We start from the raw sequence: 15,069 nt of genomic DNA on the forward strand, positions 1-15,069 counted from the left end.
AACTTGGTGCTGACAAATCTTATGTATTGAAAAAAAGGTGTCAATCTGTATATATATTACCATAAAGGTGCAACTGTGACTCTTGTAAAGTACACAAAAAGCAAGCAAATTAGGTAGTGAGATATCCCATTCATACTTCTCTTAACTTCTGAGTACATAAACACAAGTGAGACTTTTGAGTGGTCACAAGATGTGGCTCACTAACCTCTATTACACAGATTTCATAATTTAGAGCTCACATTTTTAGGAATCTTCTTGCAATATTGCAATGCAAGGACAGTTTTCTAGACCAAAATATTTATAAATATAGCTACTTCATAAACTGTAATTCTCAAAAAGCTGCTCTATCTTTTCTTCCCTTGTTCCTCAAGTGATTCACCCGGCATCTGGAAACAAAGATACACGTATTGCTCAGTGGCTTCTGATGTATATTTTCAAAATTAAAAACACCTTTAAAACCAAAAAGGAAGATGCTTTCACTAAGAGTAGAAATACTTATGATTCTGAATACAGAAGACCAATTATAGGAGTCAATCTGAATACAATTCCTGGAAGCCTCAGAAGCATACTCTGATATGTGTTATTGGCAGTACTGCTTTGAATCTGATTGTTCTGCTCTTTGAGTAAGCTGCATTTATGACTGCTAAAAAAAAAATGAATTTCAAGTTAACCACATTTTACTGAATTTGGAAAGAAGCATAGGCATAGGAAAAGGATGTTCCATGTCAGTTTTTCAAACAGAACACATCCATCACAGTTTTTGCAAAATAAAAATTTATTAACTATATCAAATAACATATAAAACAACAAATAAAAAGTGCAGAGTGCATGAGTCATTAACACATGTGCAATCTTGTCATATGCCCGTATTTTCCACTGGAGTTGGCTGGAATTAACACTGTGGCAATCTGTGCTGGCTCTTGGGCAGGTAGGAGGTAAAGGAAGAAGGTATACGGGATGATACCTGTTTTGCAGGGCAGTCTGTGAAACACAGTGACTGCAGCACTTAAATGACTGGGTGTTTTATCCCATACTGCCTTGCAGGGCCTGCATTTGCTAAATCAGGATGCTGAGCCTTCAAGGTAAACTATTCAAGTGTGCCTTTTCTCCAGCATGTTGTGTCACAAAGGCCAAACAGACCTATGGAAAATATCTACCTTCTCTTTCTTTTCTTTCTTCTAAACATCATCTGCTTCTTCTCAGGCAAGGTCACTGATAAGCAAAACAAAACAAAAAGGCATTGTTAGACTGGACAGGTCATAGTTAAAAATCTCCGTCCTTTTCCCACATTTTTGTTTTCCTCACAAGATATGAAATGGATCAGCCTCACAGTGGGCAGTTCAGGAAGTCTGTCATTGATGGCTACTTTAAATTTAGCACCTTTTCAAGACCTTGGATACAGAGGGTGGACTACCACAGGTACCAGTTGCAGAAACATGGCAGTAAGTGACTGAACAGACAGCAGTCTGCTCAGAAAGGGCAGAGACCCCTGAGAAAGTTCTTCAGAGCAGCTGGAGTTCACCCAGACACCTTACCAGCCTTTCTGCTATGAGCACCGCTCCAGAGCTGATAAAAGTGAGGCACTAGCACACTGTAAAAGGAGATGTAAAAGAGGCCTTCCTCATTCTCAACATTTAAAGAATACTTGCTGAAAAATGCTGACAGTGTCCTGAAGATAAAAGGGGATGTTCATGCAAAGATCAACCTAAAAATCCATGAATGGAAATAGATAGCTGCTATTGTTTAATTCAGCGAGCAGCTTCTCTGAGCCAACATCAAAATGGCTCTGTTTCCTGAAATAAAAATTTTAAAAAATGTTGCACTGGGCTTACTCTCAGAAAGCAAGGGGCTGCATGTATGAAGGTTCCACTACATGTACACATTTTATTCACAGAAAACACAGTTTTAGCAAACAATTACAAGTCTACTTTTAACAGTCTTGTTTCCCATCTGTTTTAATGGCATACTAAGGTGTCAGTTTCATTGCCATTGTTTTTGCCTCTGCATGCAAAGAACTGATATTTAGTCACAGAAATTCTACATGCCCACATATATTTATCTATATTTAGCACACATTTATGAATACTGGGTGTGGTGTATTTTATCTTTTGGTTTTGTATTTACTTAAAATTGACAGTGCATATAGGAGTGTTAAAATAAACTGGCTATTTGAAAGGCATTTTCTTTGTTTCCTGTCCCTTTGTAATCAGACACTACTCTAAGAGAGTGATGAAAGAGCTGAAGGGAAAGAATAAGTTCCTAGAGCTGGGAAAAAAACAGAACAAACTACAGAAGTAGCATATAAAAATAAACTTACCTGAGCTTTTTTGTCTTTCCAGTTGGTCCTTGGATGCATGACTTCCCTCCATGTACATCTCTTGACTCCTCTGTGTAATCCTTCTTAACAAGTTTGTTGTCCATATCCACTTCTCAGGTTCTTTTCCTTTTCTTTTTCGAGATCATATGTCCAAGGGTCACAGAATTCTGATTTTTCTTAGCATCCAAACTCTGTATGTTGGCTAACAGAACCTCAGTTTTTCCACCAGCAGTTTCCTTTTAATTAAATATTTGATTCTTTTTCCCTGATGTGACATTGTTACTCACTCCTCTCATCACAACCTCTCCGTCTTACACATGCAATGTCCAAAAACCACCTTGGTTCTTGTGAGAATGCTGCAGCCTGGCCTGGGCACACTAACCCTGAGGACAGAAGTATGCTATTTTCCTGGAATATGGAGGTCCAGTAACTCCACACACAGTAAAGCTCTTAGCTCAAGTAGATCCAAACATGCAGAGTATTTTAAAAGGTTGAGAAAAACATTTATTCATCACTGGAAGTGATAAGATCTGGAGTTTGATGAAAACTGGAGTTTGAGACTGGGTGCAGGTTGATCACAGCCAAAGGAACAGTGGATTGTGAAATTCTTGAAGAGCAGTAAATCTGTTTCTCTTAGTAAATACATATCAACTGTACAGGCATCTTACCACTGCTGGAACAGACATCTTTTTCTATGTGTGAGGGTATTTTAACTTGACCTGGGTAAACTCTGGGTGTTTCCTAGCAAGATCCGGAATGGACTTTGTGCTTGTACATGCTGAAAAAACACAAGCATTACTTTTTAATGCCAACTCCCAGCCCAAGGAATCTGTTTTTCTGGATTTTTAATTCAAACCATGCAGCTTAACCAAGACACTGCTGAAACATAATTCTGAATTCATTAATAATTTGTGCTAGACATACCAAGAGTATTATAAAGATACAAAGAAAGTATCTGTAGTACACCTCATCATTTTCTATGACATAAGTTCTTCTATGACATAAGTTCTTTCTATGACATGAGTTCTTCCTAAATATGCACATTCTTCTCTCCCCCCTTCACTCTCTGATTTAGTCTCAAAAGTGCAGAACTTAATATCCAGCAAAAACAGAACAGATGATTTGGGATACAAGCATCATAAAGTCACCCCAGGACAGCCCCTAAAAAAATATTGAGTATTTGTTCATAGGATATGACAGCCACAATGTATGCAAACAACTAATATATGTTTAAACTATGTTATAAAGATAGTTTCATATTCAAACATGGCCTTTTCCTCTTTGAACAACAGAGGAATTGCTAGTATCTCTGAAAATATTACTAAAACAAATCACTAGTGCTGAAAACTAATACACAGAATTCAACAGTCCTGACGTAGGAGATGTGAAATAAAAGGATGAGACTCTGATTTACAGTATCACAAGAGGCCTGGGAAACCCCTTTCAGTAGTATTCCTTATATGAGAGAATGCCCTGCTGCAGCACTGAAGAAATGCCAAAACATCTACTCCCTACAGTTTATCCTCAAAACAAACCTTGGAGATCTTTAGAGATCTTCTCTTTCTGCATTTTGACTATTTTATTTGAACTGAGGAACTGTTCAGAAAGTGACAAAGATGGACTAGGTTAAATGCTGTAACATGGTACTTATTCACACTACATTAGGCAGAGGAACACTAAAATTAGGCATAAAAATTTTATTCCCTTGGTAATATCCTCCAGTATTGGCTAGAGACAGGAGGAAAAACGGAGATTTCCCTTGGAAAAATAAAGCAAGCTGTTGATATGAAATATAAACATTGCAGTATTACAACTGCAATAGTATCACTATTTCTATTTGAGGGGACGGGACATGAGGGAGTCAACATCACCAGAAAGTCGGGAAAAAGGGAGCCATTCAGTGAGCAGTCTAAAGTCTTTTTTGAATGGTAACTGTACTCTCCATTATGTTCTGCCAATAAACAATATTATTAATAAAAAATCTTGAGAGAGTGAGGAGATGTCCCCTTTTGATTTTACTGGAGCCACATGAGAAATATGTTTGGCCTGCCATCCTATAAAATACTATTACAAGCCTGTTCCAAAGCTCCTCACTGCTCTCTTTTCTTTGGGGTCAGAAGCAGGATCATGCAAAGTAGGAACAAAACAGCAGCCTTTTTAAAACCCCTCATAAAAATATTTTTTCTTAAATTGCTGCTTTGCCCTAATTCACTTCATTACTACACCAAGCAAGGCATGGGACTTGCCAGATTCAGAGTAAACCAGCTAAAGCCATACCAAGTGAACATGTATTTGTTGTATACTATGCCCTTTGTAACCAACTTCCTGATAAAAAATTCCAAGAAGACATAAGGTATGAGAAATGCAGACCTTAAATACTTCGCAAAATAACAGACCCCAGTACTAGTTTGGTTGGAAATCTGTGACCTTACAGATGTTTATGTGTTTCCTTGGTGCAAAACTATAATCAATTTGGCTATGACAGACCTTCAAGAAACATAAAATTTATCCTGAAGGAAACTGTTTTCTCAAACCAACTGCCCAGATGCATTAGGCAGGTGGGAGTTTGAGCAAACCAAAGGGTCTACTGGCAGACACAACATTGATTTCCTATTGTTTACAACCTACCAGACAGTTCTATACTGACCTGATTTGATGGTTTTCTCTGGGGCACCCTGCAGCCCTGGTTATTTCCACCACCAAGCTGGCCAGCTTCCTTACTTGGCGACTGTGTTCCACATCTGCAGCTTCAGTGCAAACATGCTGAACCAGTATTTACACACTGAAAATCTGATCCGAGATCGGATTTTAAATCCGATCTAATAATAATGTTTACTGTTTTCATGACTAGAAGTATGATCCCTTTAAGGGATCAAAAATTCTATTGTGATTTTTGTCTGTCTCCACATTCAACTCCCTCTCCCCACACAAGATGTTTCCCCTTCATTTCAGTTTCACAACATTTTGCTGCTTTTTCTTCTATGGCTGAAATAGACAGAGTGATTCTAATCAATGCAAAATACTGTGAAGGATTCTAAAGAGATAATCTTCATCAACAAGCTACAAAAGCTTTGATTTTTTTTTCTCCTTGTGACTTTTTAATCTAGGATATGTGGAGAAGACAATGCTATTTGGTCTGCACCCATTTTTACTCCATAGAAATCTGGCTGCACTTCTGTTTAAAACACCACTGATAATCTTATTAGCATTTCTCATTATTCCTATTACGAGAAAGAAAAGGTCAGTAAGTAATCCACAGCCATAAAGTTTTCTGGTACTATACTATCAAGAACTTCACATCTTTACCGAAAGTTGATCATCATGATGCAAACATTTATCAAGCTCAGACAAAGTGATATTAAACTCAGTATTTCCATGAGGATATTCAGGGCTGCATACCTATTTAATATCAAAGTACTTTTCCACCATTGAATCTCTCAAAAAAAAACAATGACTGTTCTCAAAGTTGATCAAGAAATGATTCTAACACAGACAACTTTGTTTTATAAATGTGCTTGGCAATGCACTTAGAAATACCCATGCTCATTTCCCATGGAAATGCTAATGTACGGGAATTATATTTTCATTTTTTTAGGGTCCATATTAAAGCCTGACCAGCACAGAACAGTTTTCAAAACAGTTTCTTTTCTGCCATTCATATAGCAAAGTTTCTATGCCTTGCTAATAGTCTGCCGCATATGTGTAGCATGTATGTGTATATAATCAAAATATTCCTTTGCATATCTTACTCATCTCCTCAACACAAAAATTAAACAAAATAGAAGAGAACAAGAAAAACAGAAACCCTCAAAAATAATCCTTAACAAATCTGGAGAAATCATATATCTCTGATTATACTGAAGTAGCTCCTCTGCTTTCTTAATTGTCTTTGTCTCCAAACACACAGTTGCTCAATTTTATAATATGTAACATCCAAGACTGTAGAGTAAAACAACAAAGTCATACTATGAACCAAGAACTACTACAATAAAACGGATGCCCTTTTTGAAAATGTGGGCATATAACTGGGTATTTGAATCTAAAACAAAGAAACCGCTGCAAATATTTGGCATTTAACTACTGCCCTTGTTGGTGAAAATGGGGGGGAAAAGGGGGGGGGAAGAACATTCACTCTCCAGAAAGTTCAAGCTGTAAAATACATACATAATTGAATCTACTATTCAGATCAGATTAAAATACACCTAATTCTACATTTACTCATTGTAATAATTTACTCTTCTCTTTGTTTCACTTGATAAATCAATGTAGTTTTTAGAAAAATACAGTTACTTAGAAAGATCCTGCTTTTTACATAGTCTTGCATCACTCTGTATTTCTAATGTTCAAAGTGCTGTGTTGCCATCTTAATTGTTTTTAAATGTGTCATATTGCAAACAAGTATAAATATATAGTTATCAGGCGACACTACAGCAACCAAGTTTAACCTTATCATTCCAAACTTAATCAACCTTAATAAATCATATGGGGTACCTGCAACTTGCCCAGCAAGGGTTAACTGTTTGTTCCAATATTTGGGGGGCTTTTTTGTTAGCAGAGTGACATGACAAAGACTTCTATTTGTTTGGAAATTTTTCAAAATAAACTATCACACTGAACTGAAATGGCAATTAAAAAAACAAAAAAGAAAGAGAAAGAAAGGTAAAAACTAAACATCATTTGGAACTGTAGCTGTTGTTCTCCCCAGCAATATACTTAAAGGTAACAAAACCCCTACACCACTCAAATTACAGCAAATAATCTATTAAACTGTTCTACAATAGTCACAAGAACTATGTAAAGACAATTATCAGATAATAATTTCTACTTAACCACAACCTTAAATGCAGTTTGAAAATTAGGTCAGTTAAAATGAAAATCACCATTTTTAAGGAGGTTAGGAATCATAAGAATTGAATAAAAATATTCCTAAATGACTACACAAAAAAAAAGAAAACATAACTAAATGTTCAAGTACTCCATATTTTATACACAGCATCAGAATTATATAAGAAATGCCTATCAAAGGATGCTCTGTTCAAGAAGTGGAATTCCAGTCTGACTCAGTATTATTATATGACAAAAAAATATCTAATTCACAGATAGCTTGTTTTTTTTCTTTTTTTTTCTCTCAAAAAAGAAGCCTTTATAAGGACACATATGTAGCACAGATACATAGAGCTGAGAGAATCACTAGCAATTTGTCAATCTGCAACTTGGGCTTTAGCATTACTGTCGAGTTTGTGTTAAATAAGCATTTTTTCCCTTTCAACCAAGAAAATGCATACCACACCAATCAAAACTAATCACAGCAGGGCTTTCATTGAAACAGTAGTTGCTAATTTTACAGGTCTGCCCACATTGTTCTAGAAAATAGGAAGCAGAAATCTGACATTTCCAACAGTCATTATTAAAACAACAATCGCTGAGAGCTCGATCCTGTTCTCACTGGAAGCAATGTCAAACTCCCCGTTGACTTCAGGGAGAGCAGGATCGGGCCCCGAGCTGCTCAGCCTCCTCCAGCTCTATGCACAGGAGTATGTGTCGTGGAGCTGGGGGGGAAGAAGTACAAGCTATTCCTTTGTTAACTGCCCAAAGAGTTGAACTTTCCATCACTTTGTCAACAACAGCGAAGTGCCCTGCAAGCAACAACGGTGATAAAAGAACATATTTACCTTGAAAGAACAGGAAAGGGAAAGCCGCAGAATTGCAAAACAAAGTAGTCCAAAGGAATTATCTATGCATGCAGTCCAAACGTGCACCTTCAAGTAGGCCACAGTCTGTCAAGCAGTCGTCTCAGCACCAGCCACCCTGCCTTCCATCTTACGAGATTCACCCAGAAAACTGACAAACCTGCTCCACGACAACAAAACTCTCCTAATGCTTTTGAACGCCCACCATTTGTTCTCCATTCATCCAATCAACTTTCCACTGCACATCTTCTCCTGCGACTGAGGCTCAGAGGCAGGATCCCTTCTCATCTGTATGCTAATTATTTTGCCACATGGACAAAAGTAATAATGCTTTCAGACAGGAAACCAACGGGCCTGAAGTCGAAGGCAGAAATTAATAAGTTTCCACCACTGAAGGCTGAGAAGGTGGGCATGCGTGCAGCTCTGTGGCTGATGGATCAGCTGTAACCTCCATTTAAGAGCAGCAGAGAGGCGACGGGCTGGAGGAAGCCTAGGCAGCGTAGCATGCATCAAGCCCTAGTTCCCCTAGAGACCACATTACTGCAGCAGAACAGGATCCGTAGCAGATTGCTGACTTACCCCGCCTGAGCCCGCATCCTTTAAGCAGCGCGGCGCGCATCCATCCCGCCGGCCCCGCGGCGCGGTGCAGTGCCCGGCGCGGCCGCGCAGGCCCGGCCCCCGCGGCGCGGCGGGAGGCGGGCAGGGCTGGGGCCGCGCACCCCGGCCGGGCTCCCCGGCGGCGGGGGGCGCCGCGCCGGCGCTGTGTTCCACCCAATGGAGGGGAACGCCGAAACGCCGCAGCCGCCCGGGAGGGGAGACCGCTAAAAATACTCCCCTGCCGCTGTGCTGGCGTAAAATGGTGTCTCCGATAGAGAACTCCCCCCACACACCCTCCCCCCCCCAAAAAAAAGAAAAAGAAGTCCCAACAAATAGGTTTCTAAATGTATATTGTAAAGAAAATAATGATCGAAACCATCGGTTTTTTCTGCTGGGGTACCTCACCAGGGTTTCTAGTTAATTCTGCTGAAGCTTTGCTTATATTACCTGTTCACACCATTTTCTCCCCTTTGAAACAAAAGAAATTAACTATTTACAGAAGTAAAGATTAGCAGCCTTACACCATTAGCTAGTTGCGCAGCTCAACTTTATGTGATCAAGAGCCCAAACAGAAACCAGGGCTCATATGCAGAAAGGGCCAGCTTTGCATGTACAATCCCTTAGCAGCGTTACCCCAGCCATTTGACGTGGCTTCTGTGGCTCTCGCTGCCTGCGCTTAGCCAGGGACCGCTTTACTGAACGTGTCACAAAGACAATGACTGCGAAGAGGCACCTCACCGCCTTCCACGGCTGTGCAGAGGCTTTTCTCTGGCGGTCACCCGCCCGCGGGCAGCGTCCCTAAAGGGCTCGCCCCCAGGCTGCCGGATGTCCCTGCGACGGCAGCGGCTTGACAGCGGGGAGTCGCTTCGTTTAAACCCGTCCCCGAAATGTCATTTCGGTAGCAGCGTGACAGGCTGTGATCTTTACGCGGAGGCGGCGGCTCCCCCCTGCCTTGGCACGACTCCGCACGCCCCCGCGGGCTCAGCCCTGCCGTGTCCCGGCCCCTGCCCCGGGCACCGCCGCGCCTCCTGCCGGGTCCCGCCCGCCCCGCGCGTCCATGCCCGCAGGCAGGCTGTTCCGCACGGGAAGGACCCTGGCTAGCGCACGCATACAGCCCACACGCCCTCCCTACACACACGCGCGCCTGCCGGTGTCGTTGCCCTCCTCGTTGCCATTGTGCTGCTGCAGCCCCCTCCTCCCCGCACCCCTCCCTCCCTTCTTCCCTCCCTCCCTCCTCCCTGCCCGCCGCGGCTCGCCCTGCTCCGCGGTGCTCGGTGCGGGCAGCCCCGCGGCTGGCAGGGCACCGCGGGCAGCCCCTGCTGGCCGCGACAGAAGCGGGGGGGTCTGACCCAAAAGTCAGGAGGAACACCCTCCTCAAGCTTGCCCTGGGAGGTAATCCCTCCCGAGCCCGCTCTGCCTGACGTGTGAGCAGCAGACATGTCGGTTGCTGTAGAGGCTGCCATTCCCTCCCCACCCAGCCTTGCCGGGCAGCACACTGCGCTCGGAAGGGAAGGCGAGGCTCCGCGTACCAGCCCTTGGCGCCCCGAGCCGCCAGAGCAGCTCCACGGCCGCACTCCGATGGCAGGAGAGGGGCTTAGGGGAGTGGGGGGAAGTTTTTCACAGGGATTCAGGGGGAAAGCCAGCCTGCTGGGGCAGGGACTAACAATAGCAGAGTCCTCACGACATCCACGCTTTTGGTGGAAAACGCAGTGTTTCCCTGAGAAGGCAAAGGAAAAAAAAGGGACTTACGTGTCTCTTCCCCCGCCCCCCCCCCCCCCCCCGCCATCTCCACCTCGCTCGTGGTTTGGGGTTTTTGTTTGGGTTTCTTTTCCTTATTTTTCCTCTGTCATCTCTGATTACATCTCCCTGCACTCGCAGGGCTCCCCCGAGACCGAGGCGCGGAGCCCTCGGGAGCGGCCGGGCCGCAGGTGCGGCCGCGGAGCGCGGAGGGCACCGCGCAGGGCGGGGGCGGGAGGGGGGAGCCGCTCTGCCGGGAGAAAAGCCTCCTCGGTGCGGGGAGGGAGATCTACCATGTTTGTGTCGTAGCAAGGGCATGTCAGTTTGGGTTTTTTCCACACAAATCAACGTAGCCTGAGAAGCACACATACACACGTGGTGATTAAAGGGCCCCCCTGTAAGTGTATGGGGTATCTACACCCCTACAGATGAATCTCAGCATTTTCTAACGTCAGGTTTACATGCAGAACCTTTGGATAATGGTATTTGCATTTGAAAAATCAAGTTGTCTCCCTCTGTTAGAGCTAGCTTCCATATGTTAGATCCTAGCTATGATCTAAAAGGATAGTGAAAGCAACTATGTGGTACATGTACCACGGCAGGTGTGGTCAAACTTTTAGAAGGTGATTTCTATAGAAAAAAACCTTCATCATCTTGTCCAGCCTTTGTGGTGGGATAAAGAAAAGAGCCACTGCTTCTCCCACTGAAGGCAAAAAGAGTATTTTCTCTAATAAGGACAAAATGTACATAAATCTTGTACTGGTGAGTGTTAAGGGGGGTGGGGGAGGCCACTGCATAAATTAGAAGCATTTCCCAAAAAAAAGAAAAAACAGTCTGGAAAGAAATTTGGGAGACTCGTTATTCATTGGCCTAATTATCCTCCATAAGATACTAGGGTATGGGTTTAATGGTGTGGGTTGGATTCTCCCTCCCCCAGCCTGTGTCTCGTCAGTGTGCATTATCCATGGGGAAAAGGAGATGCAGGTCATGTTTAAGCAGCATTAATGAGAGCACAGTATTTTTCCTGCAGGTTAAGTTGGCCAGGTTAGCAAACTTCAGGTAAAATATGCTTGAAAACCTTCAATTTCTTTTACTTTTTTGCTAGTTGCAGTTTCTAGTGAGTCTTGAAACATTAGACAAACACAGAAAACAGAATTCAAGCATCAGACCCACTACTGTCAATAAGGGAGTACAATTTCAGCTTGACAGGAGTATTACAAGAATATACCCGCTAACGAGCAGCCTTAATTGGCTTGCATATTGTGGCTGTCACTGTTAAAACCTGTTCCTATGCAATCCTATTTTATACATCCTTTAAACATATAGTTTTCTAAAGCAGTTAAGGAGACAATACTTTACTCACTGGGCTTTTGATTTTGAGTGAAAAAGAAATGAAAAGAAAAGGAAACAAAAAAAATAGGAAACCCTACTAAGAATATAGTATCAGTGACTGAGAACCTATGTGAAAGTCATAGTAGAAAATAGCAACTGACTTTTTTGGGTTTAGTGCACTTTCTCAGTTTTGAGCATAAATTGTTATTTATCCATAGGTTGCAGTGGCTGCAGATGTTTCACTGACATTTACTACACTTAAATCCTTTAAAATGTAGTGTGTTCTTTAACAGATTACCCTTTATTTCAGCAGGACACTTCCTCTTAAAAGTATTTTGAATTTAGTGGTTTGCAGGAGTTCACTGCTTGTCCTGGCAAATCCTTCACACACTAGAGTTTAATGTGTGGCTTCAGTTTTTCCAGTACAGGGTCACGCTCATAAAGAATACAAATGAAAGAGAAGACGGTTAAAAAAAAAAAGAGTACTGCGCATGTGCAATTCGCTGTTATTAAATGATAACAATGTTTCTTCTAGATAATAAAAGAAAAATACCAAATAGGGCAGAGCCCCAGTGCTACATAAAGAGACTGACTTTAAGGAAGTTTTTCCTAGTCTGATTTAAAACTGCCTAACCTGAAAACTTGAATATAAAATAGTGTTGCAACTGAAGACTGCAAAAGTCATTTATATGTATAAGGAGACCTTAGAAAGATCTTCCAGATCAATTTTAAATCAATAAAATGCTTCCTATTGTCAAACTCTGGAAAATGGGCATTTGCAGAGCAGTTGCAGGAAAGACCCTGGGCACAATAGTGTTGGTGAGAGCAAACATAATTTTTGAGGTGACGAGCTGGAGTATGCTGGGGAGTTCTGCACAAAAAAACCCAAAACTAGCCAAAAAAAAAAAAAAATCAAAAAACACAACTCAAAAAAAAAAAAAAACAACCAAAAAAAAACAAAAAATAACAAAACAAAAACCAAACAGGTAAATGAAAGCATTTCGCTCAACAATGCACTTTTTACTAGGATGAAAAAGTCTGGCTAAGTATGACAACACCTGTAATGTCCCTCACCTTCTGTGATTAAATTGCACTGCTGCAAAGAAGTGCTGTTTAAACTCCACTGCCCCATGGATCGATCCCAGAAAACAGAATGCAGATGAAGACAGCTCTTGGAAGAGAGGAAGAATTTAAATTCATTTAAATTAAGAGACTGGCGCTTTACCACAGCCATCTTCCCGCCACCTAATTAGAAAGCATGAAGCCTCTCCTGCCTTTACCTCCGGGAGCAGTCGCAGGGCACGGGGCCGGTGAGCCGGACAGCGCCCGGAAAACTGGACAGCTCCCGGAGTGGACAGCTCCCGGTGAGCCGGACAGCTCCCGGAGAACCGGACAGCTCCCAGAGAACCGGACAGCTCCCAGTGAGCCGGACAGCTCCCGGAGTGGACAGCTCCCGGAGTGGACAGCTCCCGGTGAGCCGGACAGCTCCCGGTGCTGAAGGAACCGCACCGACTCGCCGAGGGGGGCAGCGAATGCTGGGGCTGAATGGCGCTGTCTGCAGAACAATGGCAGCCAACTCCAAATCCTGCTATAATCACATTAATGAGATTAATCAGTGAATTAGCAGCAGTCAAATGTCAGGGTGGCGGGGAGGAATCCAACCAAGCTCGGTAATTAACTTTTGGGGGGCAGGGAAAGGGAATTGACTGCATTATCTGTTAGGCTTTTCCCGAAGTTTAGCAGGTTTTATTCACCAGCCTTGGGAAGATGCTGACAATTCAAGTGGAGGGGGGAGGTGGGGATAAGATGGAGACCTCAACCTTTGTGTGCTATAAGAGAGTCTGCTAATGCACAGTATCCCATTACTTCCATCTAAAGTCCACTGAGGAAATCAGCACCGTTTCAGACACCCTTCACTCCCTGCAGCTGCCAGAGCTGCACTGGGCTGAGCTCGGAGTGTGAAACTAGTTCTGTGAGCTAACTTCTACCACAGATCCCAACAGGCTTGATAAATATGGCGGATGCAAAAAAAAGCATTAAATCTTACTCCTTTTTTAAAATGTACAAGGAAGATACTCTTTCTGAAATCAGAGTGATAGGAAAAAATATTTCCCTTTAAACAACTATTAGCGATAGATTATCATAACAAATTAATGCTAGGGCTGTTGCAGAGTGTCTTCTAAAACAAACAAAAATAAACCCATAAAAAATAGGAAATTTAATCAAGTAATTTAAGGTAAGTCACTTAATGCAGACAAGTCAGAGATCTAGTCTCTAGCTGCCCTCAAGAGAAGTGAAACTTCTCACCACCTGAAATCCAGCACCCGTGACCATTTCTCCATGGCAAGTGGGAAATATAAAAAAATATTCCCCATAGATTACAAATAAATATTTATTTGCAAGAAAGGGAGTACTGCATTTCTCCTTTTCTACCTTTAAAGGAGTATCATCAGCCAGGCAAAGCATTTATCACATAAAAAGTCTACTTTTATCCTCACATTACTTCTTCAGAAAACAAGTAAAGGTTTAAAAAAACCTCCTCTGCCTAGATGAGGCTGTGCACATTGGTCAGAACTCAGAAGAAAATGCCATGCTTATGTTCGATTGAGTTTAATCTTTGTTAGCGACAATTGAAAGAAACAAACCTGTGCAACACCTCTTCCATAAAGCAGTAGATAGTTTCTTTTTAGCTGACATAAGTTGTTTTCCTTTATACTGTTTGTCTACATTTTAGCACTAAATTAGTAGGATTAACAGATCTTCACTAAACGTACATGGACTACTTATCACAACTATTTTAAAATTGAAATATATACTGCGATGTTTTCAAAGAGTTAACTGAATTAACCACTCCTTATTTACAAAGCTTCTTCTATTTAAAAAAAATGTATTACAGCTATGAAACATTTAAGATAGTGTTGTTTCAAAAATGCCACTCTTATACAAGTGTTCCCCTTAAAAGTACAAATCCATTGTTTTCAAAAGTCATTTTAGTGCAAAATACAGTATCTTACTTTCTTTTATTTAATAGCATTCGGCCGTCATTGAGCATTCCAATCTGTGAAGCTTCTGTCTCGGGCTCTCCATATCAAACAAGTACTGTCCACATGCAGCAAGTTTGTATAAACAACAACATGCTTAATGCATGCAACATTATGCAGTCATATACTAAACACATTCTTTAGGATTTTTTTATCAGCTATTCTACAGCCCAATACAATTTCAGCTGCACAGCAGTAATGCTAGAAGAACTTGAAAGAGCAAACAATGGACATTTAAGTACGAGCTACAGAATAACTACAAAAATCACAATAATCTTCCCAGTTAGCTGCAAGAATCAACCCCCACCCTGCACAAAACACAGCCCACACCTGCACTGTTAACCATTTGCAAGTT

At 41.8% G+C, this 15,069-nt stretch overlaps 1 protein-coding gene across 15 annotated transcripts in view; it reads right to left on the reverse strand.

Annotated features, from left to right (window-relative positions):
* MYT1L (myelin transcription factor 1 like) overlaps window positions 1-8,611 on the reverse strand; it is a 300,554-nt gene extending 291,943 nt beyond the window's left edge. For 7 of the 15 annotated variants that reach the window (XM_064707664.1, XM_064707660.1, XM_064707659.1 and 4 more), the window contains exon 1: window positions 7,990-8,568. The gene's annotated coding sequence lies outside the window, so the exon portion shown is untranslated. The other 8 variants (XM_064707662.1, XM_064707654.1, XM_064707666.1 and 5 more) reach the window with 3 other exon arrangements.
* Between the last annotated feature and the right edge of the window lie 6,458 nt (window positions 8,612-15,069).

Source organism: Zonotrichia leucophrys, chromosome 3, assembly GCF_028769735.1.
Source record: "Zonotrichia leucophrys gambelii isolate GWCS_2022_RI chromosome 3, RI_Zleu_2.0, whole genome shotgun sequence".
Lineage (NCBI taxonomy): Eukaryota > Metazoa > Chordata > Aves > Passeriformes > Passerellidae > Zonotrichia > Zonotrichia leucophrys.